Source organism: Carlito syrichta, unplaced genomic scaffold, assembly GCF_000164805.1.
Source record: "Carlito syrichta isolate Samal-C Ts95f unplaced genomic scaffold, Tarsius_syrichta-2.0.1 Scaffold114318, whole genome shotgun sequence".
Lineage (NCBI taxonomy): Eukaryota > Metazoa > Chordata > Mammalia > Primates > Tarsiidae > Carlito > Carlito syrichta.
The window spans coordinates 112,113-133,301 of record NW_007058414.1 but is presented as its reverse complement, the minus strand read 5'-3'; the positions used below and the strand labels follow the sequence as shown (position 1 = coordinate 133,301).

The following is a 21,189-nucleotide window of genomic DNA, read 5'->3' as shown; positions in this document are numbered from 1 at the left end:
ATTAACTCATTTCATCCTTAAAACAAACTATACAGGAGGTACAAGTACTAGTTTCATTTTACAGAAAAGGAAATTGAGACACAGAGAAGCCAAGTCACCTGCTCAGGGTCACACACATAGTAAGAGGCAGAGCTGGGCTTCACAAAGCAGTTTGGCTCCGGGACCTGTGCTCTTAGTTTCTCACCATACACCTATAGGTTGGCGATGTTAGCATCTGATTGAAGGTTCTTGCCAGCAATAATTGCTGAATTGTGCTTTTATGCCTCGCCCCTAAAAATCATAAGTGCTCAAGTTCAAGCATGTAGTATGGGTAATCTATTGTCTAAGATAAGAAAACGAGGCAGTAGGGGAGGGGCAGTGAGAGTAAGGGACTTAAATGAGTTATTACCTTGTGTTAGGGCTTCATGTCTTAAATTCTCTTAACAATTCATTTTACGGACAAGAAAACTGAGGCTTGGGGAGATCATTCAGGTAGTGGTGGTGAGACTAATCACTGCTTTTTAAAATGGCACCCTGTTACTGTTTCAGTGGTAGCTACATGGCTCTCTAATTTAACTGTTTTAATTAGCTAGCCAGTTATCCTCATGATGGCTTCACCTTCTCTGTGTAAAATGTGGCTAGTCTGCAAATGAGACCAGTGGCAGTCAAGTTGTTGAGTGTAAAGTAAACTAGTGCATCTAGAACTGTACCTAGCACTGAGTGGACTCTCCCAAGAGCATAGATAGCCACTACTGCATATCTGATGAATGAAGAACATTTAATCCATAGGAATATCAAATTTAATATCCACAGAGTTGCTATACTGTAGCTGTGCCATTACAACTCATAACCTTTTGAACATTCTCTTTGACCCTGATATATTTTCTCTCAAGTCTGTCCTAGATAATTTTAAAGACATTTTGCTAGGCATGTGCCTGGGTGAATGGGGTATTATGCTTTTTGGGGGCGGGGGTCTCACTTTGTTGCCCAGACTCTAGAGTGTAGTGGCAAGATCACAGCTCACTGCAGTCTTGAAATCCTAGGCTCAAGCAATCCTCTCACCTCAGTCTCAGGAGTAGCTAGGTTTACCGGCGTGTGTCATCGACCAGGCTAATTTTTCTTTTAATGTAGATATCGGTTCTTGCTATCTTGTCCTGGGTGGTCTTGAACTCCTGGGCTCAAGAGATTCTTCCACCTTGGTCTCTCAAAGTGCTGGGATTAAAGGCATGAGTTACCACACCTGGCTGGGTATTATGCTTTAAAAAAATGTCTGAGGGGCACCTTTTGTTAGCACAGAGCATGGATTGTTAATAATCCTAATTCTCAGTGCCCCCCTTTCCTGCATCTCTTCATGGGTACCAACCCTCAGAAAACACTTCATTGTATTATGCTTGGCTGAAATAGTTTGAGTTCTTTAATATATATATGAAAACCCACATGCATATACATACACACAAAGATACCTAGGAGGCTATTTTCACAAGCCTAACCATGTACTAAATGTTTGTTTTGATGCTTTGGGATTAATAGTGAGCAAAATATCTTCAATGGTTTTAAGCTGTGAAAGTGTGTTTTTATTCATTCTTCTTTAAGCATGGCCCAGTGAATTTTGATTAAAATAACTACCAACCACAACAAATTTCCAAAATATAAAAGGTTTTTTTGGAAGAGAGAAGAGCTAAGAGGAATTTAAAGACAAGAGAGAGTTTTGATAAGTGTTGAAAGAATGACTTTGGGGAAAGATTCAGAATAGGCTAGAAAAGGAGTGGTATTGAAAGCATGCATATGTGTAATATTTAGTGCATTGTTTGTTCCCATGAGCAGTGTAATAAATCTCCCTTAGAGTGATTACTAAATATGTCAAGAGAAAAAGATTGCCAAATAAGATGGTGTTAAGCCACAGGGCTGAACCCAATTATAGCAAGGGGATATTTTCCATTCATTCTCTAAGGCGACCATGCCCTGCTAGGTGGGGAGTTGTAAACTATTTAGTGATCTGCCAACTCTGCAGATCTACTGCTATGACCCCTGGGACCATACATTGAAGAAAGCAGACATCATGTTAAACCCTGTACAATCAGATCATAGGAGAGAGTCCTGGTAAGTGAGAGCCTTATTGAAGTTTGAGAGAAAAGGTTTCTTAACTCAGCACCAGAGCTGCTGTAAGATGCAGCTGTTTTGACTTTTCAATGGAGTGGTGGGTAGAACATGTGTCACTCTTGCTTCTGAGTGGCAGGATGATGCAGAGTGACAAAGCAACCAGGTAGGGGGAGTCTGTGGGATTTTACTGTGGGATAAGAGGTGAGAGGATAATAAGAGTTATAATGAGGAGTTGAGACTCCTTTCTATGACTTCTGAAATGGCTCAGTTCTGATCTTTGGTTCTTATGACAACACACACAATTCACTTTCAGATATCCATATAGCCATGGGCAGACACACTGCACATGCTACCCGGACATATACCTGTACAAGGTTTTAGAATGTCCTGATTTACTTTCCTAAAGGAGCCCCACCCAGGGCAGTAGAAACATTAGTGGATGTTCTAAACTGTGCTACCAGATATATTCACGGGGGTAAAGGAAGCCAGAGATCGAAGCTATGTTTCAAATAATCCAGAAAACAGACAACCACAATGCATACAAGTTTATTATTGAACTAGCTAAGAGACTCTCTTCTCAGAAAAGGAAGGGAAAATGACACAAAGTGATAGTTCTGATCCTTAACTCAGTCTGAATCTGTCATGTGAATCAACATATAATCCATGATTCTATGACTATGTATGGATTCTAGATTACTCATTCAACACTCAGTCAAGAAGTACTCATCAAATCTACTATGCTGTCAATAATAGCATAATTTCCCTGAATTTAGCGTGCTTGCACTCACTCATGGAAAATCACGAGATACAATGTCCAAAACAAAGGGAAGATCCTAATAGTAATCAATGCCAAGTACTTTGAACTAGTGAAGCCCAATCCAATGTCAATTTCAATCACAGTATTTTTGATTATTATTATTATTATTATTTATATTATTATATTTGCTTCAATAGAGCCCAGAACTAAATGTTAAAGTGAGATTCATTCTAACACTCTGAATATATTGTTTAAATTATTAGCGCCTTTGCTCTCATCACCCTTCAAGTTAAGAATGAAAATAATAATAGTAATTAGTCTGCTAAGTACTTTCTATACAATTTTTAAAATTTATTCAATACAAAGACTCTATGAAAGTGGTTAAATTATTATCCTCATTTTATAGCTGATACAACGAGGCCTAGGGAATTTCAATCACTCACCTAAGTTGACCCAGTAATAAAGGGTTCTAAATCAGGTCTTACTCCACAGCAGAATATTTACCATAGACCAACACAAATTCAGTAGTGAGGATGAAGAGAACTTAGGAAAAAGTAAGGAACTGTCAGCCCACCGGGTTCAAATGACTGGCAGTGCATATGACTGAACTGTAGGATGGCCACAATTAGAGAGCTGGGGTCCAATAATAAGACAGACCAGAAATATTCCGAACACCCAAACCTCATTTTCAGATAGGAATATCACATGGCAATGTTAACAAGTAATGAAGGGGATGGGTTTTGAGCTTACTGACTTTTCTTAATCTCCATCTAGCCTCTGGAGTTATTAAATACAACTTTTCAAAGACAGCCTTACAAAGAAAAAATGCCATGGGGACACAATGGAATCCAATGATAAAAAGTTTTGGCTTCCAGTAGCTTCTGATACCTACCACAGGAGTGTCAGAGACCTTGGGGATGTCACTCTACTTCTTTAGATCTGAGACTTCCGGTCTCAGATTTATCAGTAAAGAAAAGGGGGTGTTAATCTAGCTAATCTCTAAAAACAAACCCTTCCAGTTCTGACACTACATAATTTCTAAGATGAGTGGCATCTACAAACTATATAATTAGATACTGGGTGAGAGAAAGTTAACTTCATACATATCTTGAAATGTATTACAGCTGCTTGAGGTATGCTTTTCCAAAATATTGAAGTTCTTTTTAGGACAATGGGCAGATCTGATAGTAAATGAAACCCAGAAGGAAAACAGGGTCAAGAAAATAGGTTTGATTAAAAAAAAAGAAAGATTCCCTTCTCTGAGTGACTTCCCATTCCGGGGAGGCACTGGCTCTTATAATCCCCTTCTGCCAGAGCCTGGGACAAAGCCAGTGTAGGCTGCTGGTCACGACAGGCCAGAGTCTAATTTCCTCTCGGCCTCTCCTTGGCACACTCAGATCTTCCTCAGAAGACAGCAGGGACACCTTGTAGAGGAGAGTACAGAAGGGAGGAAGGAAGTACCCAATCCTGAGTGGTGATTAACATAGGAAAAATACCTGTGGGTTTAGAGGATCTTATACAGTATCTTTCAGTTTTTTTCTATTTGTTTTTTCCTGAAAGGGAAGAGGGAAGGCAGGAAGGCCACTCTGCCAATGCAGGACAATTAACATGCTCTGGGAGCAGCCTCAAGCAGTCCCCCAGTCGTCTCACCTGTGAGGGGAGACTCAGAGGAGGTGTGAGTTCCCCAAGTCCCAGCAGGATGGAGCTCCAGTCACCCACAGTGGGAGTCAGCCTGATCACGCCCCCTTTATGGGCTGCTTTCCCTTCCTTGTCTCATGTTCTCACTCCTCCACTTCTGCTACTCTCAAACAAGCTGCATACATTTTAAAAACATAAAAAGGGAGACTGTAGTTTGACTTTCTAACCTATATCATTTGCCCCCAAATATTGCCTTTCAAGTGCCACTAAGTTAAAATTGTTTAAAAATGCTTTCAAGGAATATCTGGTGTTCATCCCTAAATGTAATGTTTTCTTCACTGAATCCCCCCAAATTCCAGGTCTTGATCAAGGTCTATGTTATAACTGTAAATGGGTGGGTACTAACTGGCAAGGTATCATCATCCAGGACACAAGAAAACACCTTGAAGTGGATGGATCTGGCCCCTGCAGTTCATAAATTACACTAGCTCCCTTGGTGTTATGTTCTGTCTTTGCATGATCTCACTCTCACCCACTCTCTTTCCTCTTCTTTTAATAGAAATACATTACATCAGAACACCAGAAGTCGCAAGTTGGGGATTGTTACCGTGATTCATTTGTAGTGCAGCCAAAAGCAAGTTAGTCATCCCTTAATAAGTGAACAGAAATATCATTCTGCCTTTGAAACATTACATTTTCCAGAGGACACCAAATTTAAGCTGTGGATGTAGCCAAACAAGTGACTATCTATCCACACACTTCCTCAGCACACGTGTGTCTGGTGTCATGCTGACCGGCTGCAGTGACAAAAGACAAATGGTTACCTCTGTCAATACTGCAATGCCAATGCAGATCTGGGGAGAGTGGAATGCTTCTGTTTTGCTCCTTACTGAACGGGGGAGTAAACAAGCTTATTGCAGGTTTTGACACTGAAAAGCAGCCAAGACAGCCCTACATTCTAATTCACCAAACAAGCTGAGTTTATCTTTGCAGCCTTGGCTGAAAAAACAAGGCAGCTTGGGATTTGAAGCAGATAAATCTGAGATCTGCGAAACAAAAAAATGGTGATGGTGAAGGAAAACGCCAATTGCAATATCTCACTACAACTTTTGCCTAGTTCCACGTTGGTCTGGATGAGAAAGACAATACAGGGAAACACAGGTACAATAATCTCTTTATTTCCACAGTCCAGGAGAAAATTTCACTTTGTTTTGATCTTTTAAAACTCCTTGATATCATGAAGATGCCTGGCAATCTGTAAAGATAAACTTTACAGAAATGATTAGAATGGTTATTTTTAATTCTCCAAATCCTCACTTGACTTTCATGGTCAAGCTTAAACTCTAGCTGAGCAAATTTGTGGGTGATGAGTTTTGCTGGATCCTGCTAGGGAAGGGAAATAGTAAGGAACACATGTTGCAGGGTTCTCCCACTTGGGGAGACATATGAGCTAGGCTGTTTATACACAAACTGTCCTTAGTCATAGGTTCAGGCTGCTTGAGGTTGAGACAGTATGTTAATGCCCCAGTATTTCCACAGCAGGCTGGAAATAGGGCTGGTGTGGACTGAAGTGGTAAGGGTCAGAGGGCATGGGCAGGGCCCAGCTGTCTGCTACAGTCCCACAGCTAGTACTAACAAAGGCAGGATTTGAACTTGTAGCATTCTAACCTCATAACCCATGTCCTGCCACAAAAGCACAAGACATCAAACTGGGAAAGATCAGAGGCACCAGGACAATCAGGAATCAACTGTAGGTTATGATTGGACAGCTATAAGACCACTAACCAGAGGAGATACCATTCATGCTTCCTGCTGTCTAATAATACAATTACGTTTGTGTAGTTCTCCAGAGTTTACAATGTCCTCATAATAAACTGCTTTTCTTCCCTGTCTCATGTTGCCATTCCCTTCCCAGTACTTCCTGAGATTTTCTTCCAAATACACTACTTGCATGGAGTCCTTGTCTCTGGGTCGGCTTTTAAGGAACCCAAACTAGGACAATGACTTCAGCATTTAATTCAGTTTCATTATCTGTAAAATGGTAATAATTCTTACCTTATAGGTTCATTGTGATAACAAATAAAAAGGTGTCTGACTTTACATTTAATATTAGATTAAACCATATGAAATTGCCATTTCTATAGGTTAGAAAGTGGGTTGATAGTAGCAATTTGATGTGGTGCACCTAATTGGCTTTTAGTTAGTGTTTGTTCTTTCCCTTCCTGCCTCCTCTTCCTCCCTGAGTCCTTTCAGAACCTGAACTTCCCTAGAGGGTGTCAGACAATTTTGTGTGGTTTCCAAGAGACAGTTTGGTTGTACCAAGGCAGACTTTTAGGGAAAAAAAAAAAGACACAGTTTTGGGCAAAGAAAGATCTCACAAATCCATCCACTCATTTCCTTTTCCACAAACAAAAACAGGGCTGTGCACATTGTGGGTAGGAGTCCCCACGTGCAATTGGAATTCACAATTTTAGTAGTTTCAGCCTATGAAAAAAATCAAAATACCATATAACCTACATCCCTGAAATATTTGAAACTGTGAATAATAACAATGCTAAAATGAAAAAAAAAATGAATAAGCATCTCTATCAGATGAGCTCTTTAGCATTTTTTTCCTTGAAAGGATTTGCTAAGTTTCTAATGAGCACTGAGTATGAGATCACTGAAAACTATGACTGATGAAAGAAAAAAATGTTCCACCTAATGACATGGTAACATTTCTCCTGCTTGACGGACCACGAGCCTTCCAATGATGACTGCTTGGTGTAATTCATAAAAGAGCATATTACCCGATAGTGCATTTTTTTCTGATAATACTTTTTCAAGGTTCTCAGACAAAACTACTGCCCTCTCCTTTTCCTGATCTGAAAAGAGATCTTGTAGAGCAAAAGATCAAGCTATGATAGTTCCTGTGATTCAGCTTGCTAAGGCCTTGACCTTTTTAGGAGGTGCTGATATTGGTGACTTGGTTTAGAGTCAGACTGCCTGGGCACAAATCCCAACCTTGGCACTTAGTAGATATGTGATCCTGGACACTCAGTTGTTACCTAAAGGCTATCTCTGTGCCTCAATCTCATCAGTAAAATGGGACAATAATAGTACCTATCCCATTAGGATTGTCGAAGGATAAATGAGAAATTGAATATAAACTGCTTAATAATGTCTGACACACAAATGGCACCCAGTAAATGTTTAATAGCAAAAACAAAATAAACAAACAGAAAACCCCGTTTCTATCTTCTGTTTTTCCTTGTGCTCTTCAACTTTTTTTTTAAATAATGGAGCTTCCTCAGTTTTCTTGAAGAGTGTAATGAATGAAATGTAAAGGTGATAGAGTTTTGCTCACATCTTTGCTGAAAGACTAAGGAGTAAATAGGATTAGAAGCATATATTGGTACAGACATTTGAAGAGGATAGCTGGGTAGTATGTGTTTAAAAGTTGGCATTCCCTAATTCCAGTATAAGCTCTCAACCTGAAAATAATTCCATCTTCTTCAAATTAGCTTCCTAGTTAGATTATGGTGCATATCAACTCAAGAAATACAGACCAGGCAGGGGAAGGTGGTGGGGGTAAAAGAAGGAAACGAAAAGGAACTAAGTGCCTACTAAATGTTGGACATTGTGCAAATAATGCTATATTTACCATCTCATTAAATCCTCACAACAACTCAGGGAAGTAAATATTATACCCCCACTTACAGGTGAGGAAACAGCTTTAAAGAACTTAAATTTGCCCAAGATCACAAATTCAGTAAGTGGATCAGGTCAGATTTAAATCCTGAGCTCAGAAAATTGTCCCTTAATGAGAATCCCTTTGGCAAAGTAAAGACTTTATCCTCCAATCTCTCTACTTTGGACATTTGGATATTGATAAATTTGCTTTGTAGTATTAGGATTAAGTGAGGTCAACCTACAGCACAAGATGGTGATGACATAGCAAAGTCAAGGGATCAAACATGACAAAACAGCCTAGGACTCTGATATGTACTAAACAGAGAAGCCCAGTGAATGCCAGAAACCTCAGAGAGGAGCCACAACCTCATTGCCAGTGACAAGCATGCTCAATAAGCTGGAGATGAAGAAAACAGATGTGAAAGTAGACAAGATTTTCATCAATCCAAATAGCATTCTTTGCATGATGTATGTTTCCTATGTGACCCCCACCCAGACACACACACAGGGAAAAATAAAACACAAAACAAAACTTGACAACATCATATTGAAGTTGAGGGTGTTATAGGACTTGGATGTCATCCCTCCCCAAAGGCAGTTTAACACGAGAATACATATGCTCCAGGAGAGCAGGGACTTTTATCTGTTTCACTCAATCCTGTATCCCAGGCACCTAATGTAGTGCCTGACATAGAAGGAGTCCAACAAAGATGTGCTGACTGAACCTTCAGTGTTTGTTCCTTCTTGCCGATTTGTATTTTCTTTGGTGACATTGAATGATACTTCATTTGTTCCCAAAGGCTACCATGCTACATGCATATCATTTACATCTTAAATAAACAGATGACATTGAATTTGGTCCTATTGCTTACATGCTGCAGATAAATGGCTGGTCTCATTAGACAAATGGATACGGTTAGACATAATCTAAAAAATATAAAAGCAGAGAAACAATTTAGGTAGGTGACTGGGGACTGAAATAATTGTGTGCTATGCTTAATTATAGGGTAATTTAAATTTTCATGGGTATTTGTTTTTTGGATTTTTTTTAATGAAAATTAAAAAAAAATACAGAAATCTATAGACTAATATAAAAACTCCTATGTACCTGCCACCCAAAGTCATATCTATTTATAGATTCTGCTCCTACTGTTAATGCTGTGTATGGGTAGTGTGACCATATAATTTATCATCCAAACTGGAACACTTTTGAGAGTGCAAGAGGACACTGTTAATTTCACAAGAACAATAGGCATAAAATGGGACCCTCATAGGCAAACCAGGTTGTATACTCTCCTAATTTTTGGATGTCTGAAAGGATGCAAGCACTGATGTAACTTCATCTGTTTATGCCTCACAGTGGCCCTGAGATGACAAACCTTTGGTTTGCAGTCTCATCACTGCTGGAAGAACCTAAAATATTGCATGTGACACTATCTTGTCATTATGAAGGCCTTCAGGAAAATAATATAGAAAAATTCCTGTCTGTAATCACTACCAGCACACCTGCCTTCCTGCTATTGCAACTTCCTTCCATGTCAAGACTCTGATGTTCTGCAGAATTCAGTTATCCTGCAGCCTAGCTTTGCTAGCTACTGCAGAGGTGGAGTGCATCCATAGGACCCTCAGAACATTTCATCTATCTTCCCTGAGCACATGAGCCCTGCTGAAATTGACAGATGGCTTCCACTCAGCTGTCTCCTGACATGAGGCTTCGGGAAGTGGTTCGCCCAGCTAGGAGCAAAGATTACTTTCATGTCCAAAGATGTCACTCTGGGTGATTCTATCTTGCTTTAATGCTGAAAGTAGCTTGCTGACTTGGGTAATGAAAAATTTCAAGGCTCGCAGATGTGAAGTCTAATGGGTCTCAGACACCAGGCAGGTAGGAGGCCAGAGTCTTTCTGCCTAGTTGAGAATTAGAGGTCATGCTGATAAAGTCTTCAGTACGTCGTTACCAATTATAGCAAAGATCCATTTAATTAACATGTATTAAGTGTCTACACTATGCTGGGCATTATGTAAGCCCTGGAGAGATAAACAATTTTAAGACATAATTTTACCCTCAAGAAACATAGTCTAGTGGAGGTACGTTAGGCAGATTCTCTGAATTAGTTAGCACAGGCAGACCACGAAGTGAAGTAGTGTTACAGTGCTATGATAGGAATAACTAAAGGGTGTAGTGGGGGTACAGGGAGTCTAGTGTGTTGGTTTGTAGGAAGTGTGTGTTGGCAATGGGTGTGTGTGTGTATGTTTAGGAGCATGTGTGTAGCAGTGGAGGAGGGGAGTGCAAAGGAATATAGTTGGAGAGGTGACAGAGGCCAGATAAGGGAGGATCTTCTCCTTAATCCATTCAATGAAATGTATTAGTAACTATTAGCAAATCTTAACTCAAGTCACATGAACCAGACAGAGATGGTTCTACCCTCACAGAGCATTCAAACTATGGAGATGAAAACAAGCAACAAGGCAATTACAGAACCTGTGTGGAGTTCTAAGAGGGGAGAAGTGCAGGGTAATAAGGGAAGGGTACCTGCACCGTCCTTGCAGACATCAGGGAAGACTTCTAGGAGGAACTAACTTCTAAATTAGGACCCAATAATGAGGAGAAGTTAATTATGGTCAGAGGTTTGGCCCTTGGTGTGGAACTGATAGAGTATTTCAGGAGGAAGCTAAGGCATGCATAAAGTTTCAGAGGCACAAAAAGGATATCAGGGGAAATGAAAGTAATTTAGGCTGGTGGGAAAACTGAGAAGAAAACCAGAGAGACAAGCAAGGTCCATATCACACAAGGCCTTGTTTGTTGAACTTGGAAGACAGAGTTTGTGATGTGGGCAACTGGGAACTAATAAAAAGTTTTAGGGGATGAGATGATTAGAATTGTGTCTTGGAATGATCACTCTGCCTGCTGTGCAGTAGCCAGATTGAGAAGGATGAAAAGTGAAAGCAGGGAGATGGAATAAAACACTAATGCAATAACTAGTTCATTGGTGAAATGAAGGTCTGAACCACGGCGGTCATACTAGCTTAAAGAAGGCAAAAAGTTTATGTTTATCTTTTATAGATATGGACAGTTTAGCCCAGGCAGTAAGCCAGATAGTAGAATTGGATGACAACTTTCAGCTCCATGGTACTGATTAAACATTTGGGCTGCATTTCCCAGGTTTAGGTCTTAATGTGCTGTCTGTCAATTGAAGATTTATACATGTGCAGATTTATCTGATGTGTGGCCTTTCACTTTTCTGTATGCACACTTCGAAAGCGCAGTCATAGACCATACAAGCACAGAAGTTCCTGGCCAATTGCTTCAAGTTCCTGTGTAGCAGATGCAGTTGGAACCCTTTCATATCCTTTAGCCCTTATCTCTTGAGAGCACACCTGCCTGACTTCAAATGCCAGCACCCACACTTCTTTGTCAGAGAGCCCACTTTGCCATCTGCTTGGCAGGCCAGAAGTGCTGGGGAATTAACACTCCTTGGGAGCAGCCCTCCACCAATGACAGATGGGAGTTGGCCTATAAATACCTAGCTCCCTCCCCATGGGTGGGATCACTCTGGGGTAAGTGTGCTTTAAATTGGTTTCTAGAGCTTCCCCGGTGGGATTGTGCTTCAGCTGCCCACAGCAGTGGCCTGCTTAACTGCGTGCCCTGTTACGCTTCTTCCCCATTCTGTCTCACTCCCCTGCTCCCTTCTGGTTGCCCTTCACCTCTCAAGTAAACTGCCTTTATTTTATTTTTTTGTTTCAGGGTTGGTTTCTGGGGGATCCCAAACTAAGATAATGTCCAATAATGCCCAAAGCCTCTGGAATTAGTTTCCTAGTGTCCTCAAAACACTAAAACCAACTCCCCAATGTCTTGTGTACCAAATATGGCTCTGTGAAAATAAAACAGAACTCAACCCTTAGGGAATAAAGTTAAGATACTGTGAGCTTTACTTCATACTCGGTCTTTTAATGGGAGACACATTTTTCTGATGATGCACATAGTAGGCATACAATAAATATTTCTCCAAGTAGTTATAAGTTCATGAATATAGATGAACTGATGCCATAAACTACACGTCTCCTTCATTTGAGACATAGTCCAATCTTTTCATTAAGGTTTAAAACTAATCACATATTGGGTCCAGGGTATATTGATGACAGGATGCATCAGAACTTCTCAAGAAAGGCCTACATCCTGCCAGGAATGGAGAACTGTGAGATGACATGATCTCACGTTTCTCTTTTTGCTTATGATAAAGGAAGGAGGCATTTCTTTGACTTTTAATTTATTTGAAAAAACGATCAGACATAGTTAGAAGTCTCTTTGCATCCTTCTGGAACATCTCAACAGGTCAGGTCTCAAGCTTCAGTGTTCTCTGTTGACAGCAAATGCTGGAATATTGCCTAAGTTGGACGAGAGTCCCTATCTTTACATTTCTGGATTTCTGCTGTTATGGCAGTAGGTGTGTGGGAGAGACAGCTGATGTGTTCACTGGATTCCTTCCCAGGCAGGGATGTGCCTAGGGAGTATGTGCTGATGGAGACAAATTCTCCATGCATTGGGACTGCTGCCAGTACAGGTGTTGAAAGTCTCCATGATGGCAGTGTGTTAGATGTCGGTAAAACTGAGCTGACTTGTCTGCCAAGATTCAGGCTGCCTCTCTTCTTGTTGGTGCTCACCACTGTTGGAGGCTTTGCACTGCTGGGATGGTAATCTAACTCTTCCACTCAACTGACAGGGTCATTGAATAGAATGTGTGTGAGTCTACACTATCCATTATAAAGGTATAACATATATACACATATATACAGTAAAGTGTACAAATCTTAAGTGTACAGTTTAATGAATTTAAACATCCACCCACCCACTCACCCATAAACATTGCTCAGATCAAGACAGACTATTTATGGTATCCAGAAGGCCTGTTCATGTCCTTTCCTAGTTAATACTCCCACCACCCCCGAGGAAAGCTATTATGATATCAACTTCAATTAGTTGAAGCTCGAGCTTCCTATAAATAAAAACATTCAGTATGTGCTCTTTTGTGTTTGCCATCTTCTACTCAATCAATGGTCTGTGAGATTTATCCATGTTGTTATGGTTATCAGTAGTCTGTTATTTTTATTTATTTTTGTTGTGTAGCATTCCATTGTGTGAAGATACCACAATTTACTCTTCTATTCTGCAGTTAGGGGATCTTTTAGGATTTTTCTAGTTTAGGTTTTTTATGAATAAAACTACTTTGGACATTCTTGCACATAGCCTTTGGTGGACATATGCACTCATTTGTCTCGGGTATATGCAGTGATGTGTTGGTAAATGTTTAACAAAGAGTTCTCTAATGAACATAACTCTGGTTTGTGTCTGTAAATATCCCTACCATGGCTAATTTTAAGCTACCAAGGGGATGTGAGTTAAGAAAAGATGTGCCTTTCTTTTTTTTTTTTTGAGTTGGAGTCTCATTCTGTCACCTAGGCTGGAGGGCAGTGGCATGCTCCTAGTCACCACAACCTCGACCTGCTGGGTTCCTGTGACCCTTTAGTCTCAGCCTTCCAAGTAACCAGAACTACAGGTGCGTGCTACATGCCTGGCTAATTTTTGATTTATTTTAGAGACGAGGTCTTGCCAAGTTGCCCCTGTGGGTCTCGAACCCACGGGCTCCGGAAATCCTCTCACCTCTGCCTTCCAGCCTCTCAACCTGGGATTACAGGTTGAACCACCAAGCCCGGCCAGATGTGCCTTTCTTATAGTATTATGGTAATTGTTCAAGGTCTGCTTATGCGTGAGAACATGTGGTGGGAAACTGCCAGGGGAGGGGAATGGGATTGGCAGTAGTGAGAAACTGCTGGGGTGGGGAGGTATACCTCATTAACAAGAGCATTTGCATAAAGAACATTTGTATACCTAACCCTGAATTGTACCCCACTTCTTCAAAATAAAAAATTTAATAAAAAATAAACAGAAAGGAAATTAAAAACTAGTCAGTGAATGACTGGCAACATTTTTATTTCTCTTATAAAACAAGAAAGAAAAGATGTGCCAATCAGCTTTCAAGAGCCATTAGAAGCCAGTTCCAGCACACTACTGGATATATAGGCCCCAGGGTAAAATTTTGGGATTATAGAGTGGGCATATATTTTAAGTTTTTCCAAAGTGATTGTACCTTTTTGTAGTCTTGTCAGCAATGCATGAGAGTTCTAGTTGCCCCATATCCTCAGCAGCACTTAGCATTATCAGCCTTTTAAATTTATTACCATTCTAATGGTTGTGTACTGGTGTTTCATTTTAGTCTTAATTTGCATTTCTGTGATGACTGAAACTAAGCACCTTTTGACATCCTTATTATCCCCGTGACAATCCTCTTTTCCAAAGCGCGTATTCAAGTCTTTTGCCCCTTTGGATATGGCTGTTTTGTCTTTTCCCTATGAATTTGTAGGAGAATAATGTAACGTCAAGACCAGTGAGATGGACTGCAAACACTGCAAGAAAGAAGAGCTCCAGAGGCAGTCTGGCACCGGAGTCATACAGGATTGCATCCATATCCAAATGAGTTAGTTACTTCCTGATGGCCTTGGGTAAATCACCCATCTGAAGCCTTAGTTTCCACATTATCAAAATGAAATTACTGTTTTGTAGTGTTGATGGTTCTTGAATGTGGCAATACAGATAACATGTCTGGCAGAAAAGCCCATCACAGGTGTTCAGTACTTTTTTACGTGTACTGAGAAACATTTCTCTGGCTCCATCAGAAAATGTACCTGACACCTTCACCTAGGGGTTGCTATTCATGAGGCATGTGATGGTTTGCATTTAATGTCTAGAAATCTCATATTCTTCAAGGCTGTCTAGTGGTGTTATTGTCATAGAGCAATCGCCTCTCTCACGGTGTAAGGGTTGTATTCTTTGTGATATGCAACACTTCTCTTTTTGTGGGAAGTACAATGGCAAGGTTTACTAAACATGATATCCTGCAGTGACTTATTTGATGTGGACTGGAAGGATCTACAGGCACATTTTCAAGCCCCGTTCTCTATTTTAGGGGTGAAGCTGCCCAAGTTAGCATTAATAAAAAATGGGCTGTCTCTGAAGGGGCTGCATGGTAAGCAGTCAAGTTGCAGTCCCCTGTCTTCTCTTTTAGGAGTTTAGATTTCTGAGGAGTGATGGTTTCACCTTAGGTGTCACCTCCTCCAGGAAGCCTGCCCTGGAAATGCAGATTAGGTCCTTCCTGGTCCCCTGTGTGTAGGCACATATGTTTCAACATGTGTCATGCTATAATGGTTTCTTCTTTCAACTTTCTGGGAGAAGGAACTGAATCTTGTTCTTTGTTATAGCTCCGCTCCCAGCACAGTGCGTGCAAAGAGTAGGCACACAGTACTCAAGATAGAAACGTTCTGGACAAGCCAACATACTCTTGTACAATCTCCTTGGCATCACCAGTATGCATTAAACAGCTTCCCCTTGCATGTCCTGAAACCTAGTTAAATATTGAGAAGTGATTAAGCAAAAGTACTAGTGAGTTCTCAAAGACTCATGGTGAAGAAAAGCAAAACAAGCAAACAAAAAAGCAAACAAACAAAAAGAACTGGAACATGTGGGAATAGATGATTGTTTAAATAAGTATATGTACTTTTATGTCTGCAAAAACAAAGATACTGTGGCAATTTAAAAACAAAACAAACAAAAAATTATAGCAATGCTTTTCCAGCCCAGCTCTTATGAAAAAACAAAGGCAGATATTAATATATACATTTCTAGAAAGAGTAGTCCATTTAAATTTGGAATAAAGAGATTTTAAAATTTTTCAGTCTATCATTTCTTCTTTCCTTTTCAAGGATGAAATAGCTTTATCAGAATCAATATAAACCAGCCTACAGATTGCAAACTTTGGGTTCATTTAAGGAACGGATAAGCTTAGCTGTTACTCTTTTACCTTGTAAATAACATAGCTAGTAGAAAGCTGAGGCATAATGTAATAGAAGAACCTGGAACATAGCAGTGTCCTTGTAGATGCCACCTTAATGTTTTCTAACTCACATTAACCACTTAAAATAATTGTTAAAAACTGTGATGTGCTTATTATACATCATGAAGTGCTTATGCATTATTATAATGGGTACTGGTGGGCTTTGTAGCTTTTCTTTTTCAGTTAAGAAGGGACAAAATTGTCCTTAAAGGGAAGAACTGAAATGCTAAAGAGCAGAGCATCTGAAGTGGAAACATTTTCATGGTGCTTTGCACACACGATTTTATAGAGACCCCAATAGGCAGTGAGCAACTGTTAGTAGGGAAACCTCATTGTTTTCGGAGGCGGAGACTGGTGGCTTGACTGATCAACCTGTAAAAGAGAGTCCATCAGCCATCAGCTACTTCCCACCTGTGAATGTGAAGATAGGGTGCAGACTCTGAGAACGCATTCCATGGAATCTCGGGGGCTATTAGCAGTGATTGCTGAGGAGGATTTGCTGTGCCCACTGCCTTGCTTCCTCAGAGGGCACGAAGGAGCCAGAGCAGCCACATCACACACTTGTTGCAGCATTTGGCTGGATTTAAAAAAAAAAAAAGCCTCACAGGAACAAAAAACAAAACAAACCAATCTAAATGAAAGATGGGAACAGTATCTGGATTGACTTTAGGTTTAGGAGACAAGTTGGGAGGGGCTTTCTAGAATATGCAGAGTGGCTAATAGCAGTAAAAAACAAAGACTTTCACCTTGTTCCCAACCCATTCCAGCCTAGATTCTTGAAGATCTCTTTATATCTCTCTCTCTATATTTCTATATATACTTCAAAATGTGAGGTTGACAAGAAAGTTGTGTGTGTGTTTAATAAACTGAGGTTATGTTTAGATGGCACAGACAACTGAACTGTTTTATTTTCTTTTAAACTATATTTGTTTAGCTAGAACATGGGAAGATAGCTAGGCTGCAAGAATTATGGTTTTATACATTTTAACTTAAAATTCTGAGATTTTTCTCAACATAAACAAGTGGAAGAGGAAGGGCTGCCTCTAATTTTTCCTGGTTGTATCTTTGCTGTCTCCTCATCCTTTGCTGGTTCTTGGCACTGTTGATTGAAAGCCTGTGAGGCTTGTTCTGCACTTTCTTCTTCCTCAGTCCAAGCCTCTGATCCAGCTCCTTTCACCCTGGTCCATTTGAACCACCTGAGGAACTTTACAAACTCAAATGCCTGGGCCCCCCACATAACATTAAATCAGAATCTCTTAGCAAGGGTTTAGGCATCTATATTTTAAAAAGCTCCCCACAGGAGTATAACCAACACACAGCCAAGATTGAGGACCCTTGCATCAATCATAAAATCTCTCAAATCCATCCTCTCCTGCTCCATTTCCATTGCTTCTGATTTGCTTCTAGCCCTTATAATCTATCTGAATGGCAGAAACAGCTTCCTAACTTATTATATTTTTGCATTTAGTCTACCTTCCATACTGCCATTAGATTTATTTTTCTAAAGCACAATTGTGAACCTGTCTTCCCTCTGCTTTAAATCCTCCAGTGACTTTTCTCCAAATGAATGATGGAGCCTGTTTACTTCTTAGATGATGATGGAGAACAGCTGCTCCTCATCCTAGGCAGGCTCTCTCTTAGTTTAAAATATTTTCTCTGTAACTTCTTATTTCCCAATAATGTAAGACTCACAAGAAGTTGCAAATATAGTTCAGAGCTCCTATGTATACCTTACCCAGCTTCCCCTAATGATACCATCTTGCATAACCATAGTACATTATCAAAACCACAAAACTGACTTTGGTACAATACTATTAACTAAAAGCCTTATTTGGACTGCGCCAGTTTTTACATGCACTTTTTTTGTGCATGCTACTATGAGGTTTTATCACACGAGTTCAGTACAGTTTTAAAATGATCTCTATTTCTACCCAGTCACAGTTCTCAACTCCAATTGCACATTAGAATTTCCTAGGGGAGCTTCAAAAAAGTACCCATGTTTTGGCTCCATTCTAGCCATACTTTAGTCTAGCAGTTCTCAGACTTTAATGTGTACACAGGTTAACTGGGGATCTTGTTAAAATGCAGATTCTGATTTAGCAGGTTTAGGTGGAGTCAGGTCCCAGGGCTTTGCCAGTGCTGCTGACACTGCCAGTCTGTGGACCACATTTGGAGTAGGCCACACTGTTTTTAGACCAATGAAATGAGAATCTACGGGTTTGAGGCCTGGGCATAGTCTATTTGAGTTACTCTGATTATTCTAGTATGTAGTTAGGGGTGAGAACCACTGAAATATATGATGGAATTTGAAAGTTGTGTGATCCTTAGAGGTCACACCATTTCACCTCTATTTGAACCATTCTAGGTCATTCCAGTCTCCTCTGACTGGCTATTCTAATCCCAAACATCTCTTGGAGTTAAGAACGCCTTTCCCTCATCAACAAGGGATAATGACCATTTGTATACCTAATCCTGAATTGTACCCCACATTTTTAAAATTAAAAAAAGCCTTCCTTCTTTGTAATCCATATTCTTTAAATATATCCTTTGTGAACTCTCTCAATTTGCCTCACTTCCACTTTAATTTCTTCTCTATACTTTTGCCCACCTTGAGATAAATAGGAAGGAGAGACTGTCCCTTTGTTTCCATACCCAAATTCTGTAAAAGAGATTGCTTTCACATTAGTACCTACTCTTTTCTCATTCCCTTGTCAATTGGTTGCCAAGCCCACAGATATTAAAATGCTCTTTCTTTAGCACTTGACAAGACTCATTTTCAGCTGCTGACCTTGTTTTCTATCTGGCAGAGAAAATTCAAGTCATCAGATGAAAATTACTCTCAACTTTCTGCCACCATATAAATACATAAACCTGCTCCCATCTTCCCCTCCGGTGAAAATCAAGGCCATGACCTTCCCTTTCTTTAAGGTCAATTGCTTTCATTGGGTTCTGGCTTTCCTTTCCTTCTTCCTAGTACAGTTTATTCCCTCTTCTCCCATGACTTCAAACTCTTTCTGTAAGTTATTTACCATGGACTTTAAAATATGCCTATGTCTCTCTCCCATATTTTTTTTGAAAAGTCCTCATTAACCCCACGTCCTTTCCACCTTCTGCACCATCTCCCCTTCTTTAATAAGCCCTTTGCATTTGTTGTCTCCAATTATGCTTTAAAAAGTAATTTATGCTTGCTAGCTTTATTTTCTCACCTCCTACTCACTTCTCAAACCACTACAGTCTAGATTCTATCCTAGCACTCAACCAAAACTTGACAATGACTTCTAAGAAAATAAATTCAATGGCTACATTTTAATCCTCATCTTCTTCAACTCTGAGCAGACACACAATATCTGAGATGGTTAAGCATGTTAACATTTCCATGGGAATCCAGTAGGCTCCATTAAGGCATGGGCATGGTTTCTTCACTACTGCATTCCCCACTATGTGCCTGGTAAAAAAAGGTACTCAGTAAATAGCTGTGGTTTAATTGAAACCTTTCCCTTCTCCCATAATGAATTCCAGACTCTTTCCTCTCCTCCTAACTTTCGACCTAGCTTTCTCAGTGTCTTTTTATCTGACTCTTCTACCTTTGCCTATTTGTAAATTTGGTATTACTTAACACTGTCTCTGGCACTTCTGATCTTGTCACATTAGAATAAGGTCTTTGTGGTCAGTGAATTCCACCTCCATGGTTTGACTTGTCACCTTTATACTCATCAATCTCTAGTTTATATCAACACCTCACCTCTCCTCCAAACTCCAGATCTGAATTTCCATCTTTTTCCTGAAGATTTGCAAATAAATGCTATGGCAGTATTTCAACAGGTAGTATCCAAGAGCTGAATCTTTCCCTCCAAATGTGTTCTTCCACCCGCTATCTGTAATAGTTAATGGCATCATCCTCCTTCTGGTCTCCCAGGTGGGAAACTTCTAAGTCAACATCACCCTTTTCCATTAGTTTACTCCCAGATCTAGTGATCCTTAAGCTCTGTTGATTCCATCTCCCTATTTTTGTGCTAGTATTTTTAGTGCATGTTCTGAAGCACATTAGTTCCTTGGGATGTTAATAGAGGTCACCAAAAAGTAAAAAGTATCTATAGTGAATAGATTTAAGAAATGCTACACTGAAAAGAGTTAAATAGGTTTCTTTACAGATGACTTTTTTTAGAGCTTTTAATAATGTGCATTCAATATGGGGATCTGATATGGGGCTATCACTTGTATTGTTTGCCAAAGTTACTTGGTCACAGAGCAGCATTAAAGGGAACTTTCCCAGAATATATTTTGGAAAATGTTGATCTAATTTGTGTCCTTTCTTCTTCTGCAGCTATTCTATTCCAAGCCTCTTGCTTATAGACTTAGAACAGTTCCCTGGGTGCAGGAGGGGGGTCTTTCTATTTCCAATATTTTGTGTCTCCAATTTAACCTCTACATTTTTCTAAAAACAATGCTTATGAAAGTTAGCTTATGAATCTTTCCAGAGTAGTAGACATTCTGTCCTTACTCTCTCCAGGTCATCTATATCCCTTACTTAATTTCTGCCTCCTTTGTCTATCAATTACTGATGAGGAATGTTGAAGTCTCCAGCTATAATATCAGATTTGTATATTTCTTCTTTCAGTGCTATCAATTCTTGCCTCATGTATTTTGATGCTCTGCTGTTAGATATATACATGTTTAGGATTGTGGTCTCTTTTTTGGAGAATTGATCTCTTGATCATTAGGTAATACCCCATTTTATTCCTGATAGTTTCCTTTGCTTTGAAGTTTTCTCTGAAATTAATAACTGCTCTAGCTTTCTTTTGGTTAGTAATATTAGCATGGTATAACTTACTTTTAACTTACATGAGTTTTTATATTTAAAGTGGGTTTCTTGTAGACAACATAGAGTTGGGTCTTGTTTTGTTATAATATACTCTGACAGTCATGGTCTTCTACTTGGCATATTTATGCCATTAACCTTTAGGGTGATTATTGATATAATTGAATTAATATCTACAATGGAGGTAATCATTCTCAATTTTTTGTATTTGTTGTTTCTCCCCACCCCTTTTCCTGCCTTCTCTGGTTTTAATTAAGCATTTTATCTCTTAGTATAACAAT

At 39.7% G+C, this 21,189-nt stretch overlaps 1 protein-coding gene across 1 annotated transcript in view; it reads right to left on the bottom strand.

The window, feature by feature from the left end:
- Window positions 1-21,189, bottom strand: part of PTCHD1 (patched domain containing 1) — a 51,969-nt gene that overhangs the window by 15,551 nt on the left and 15,229 nt on the right. The gene's annotated exons all lie outside the window — the stretch shown is intronic.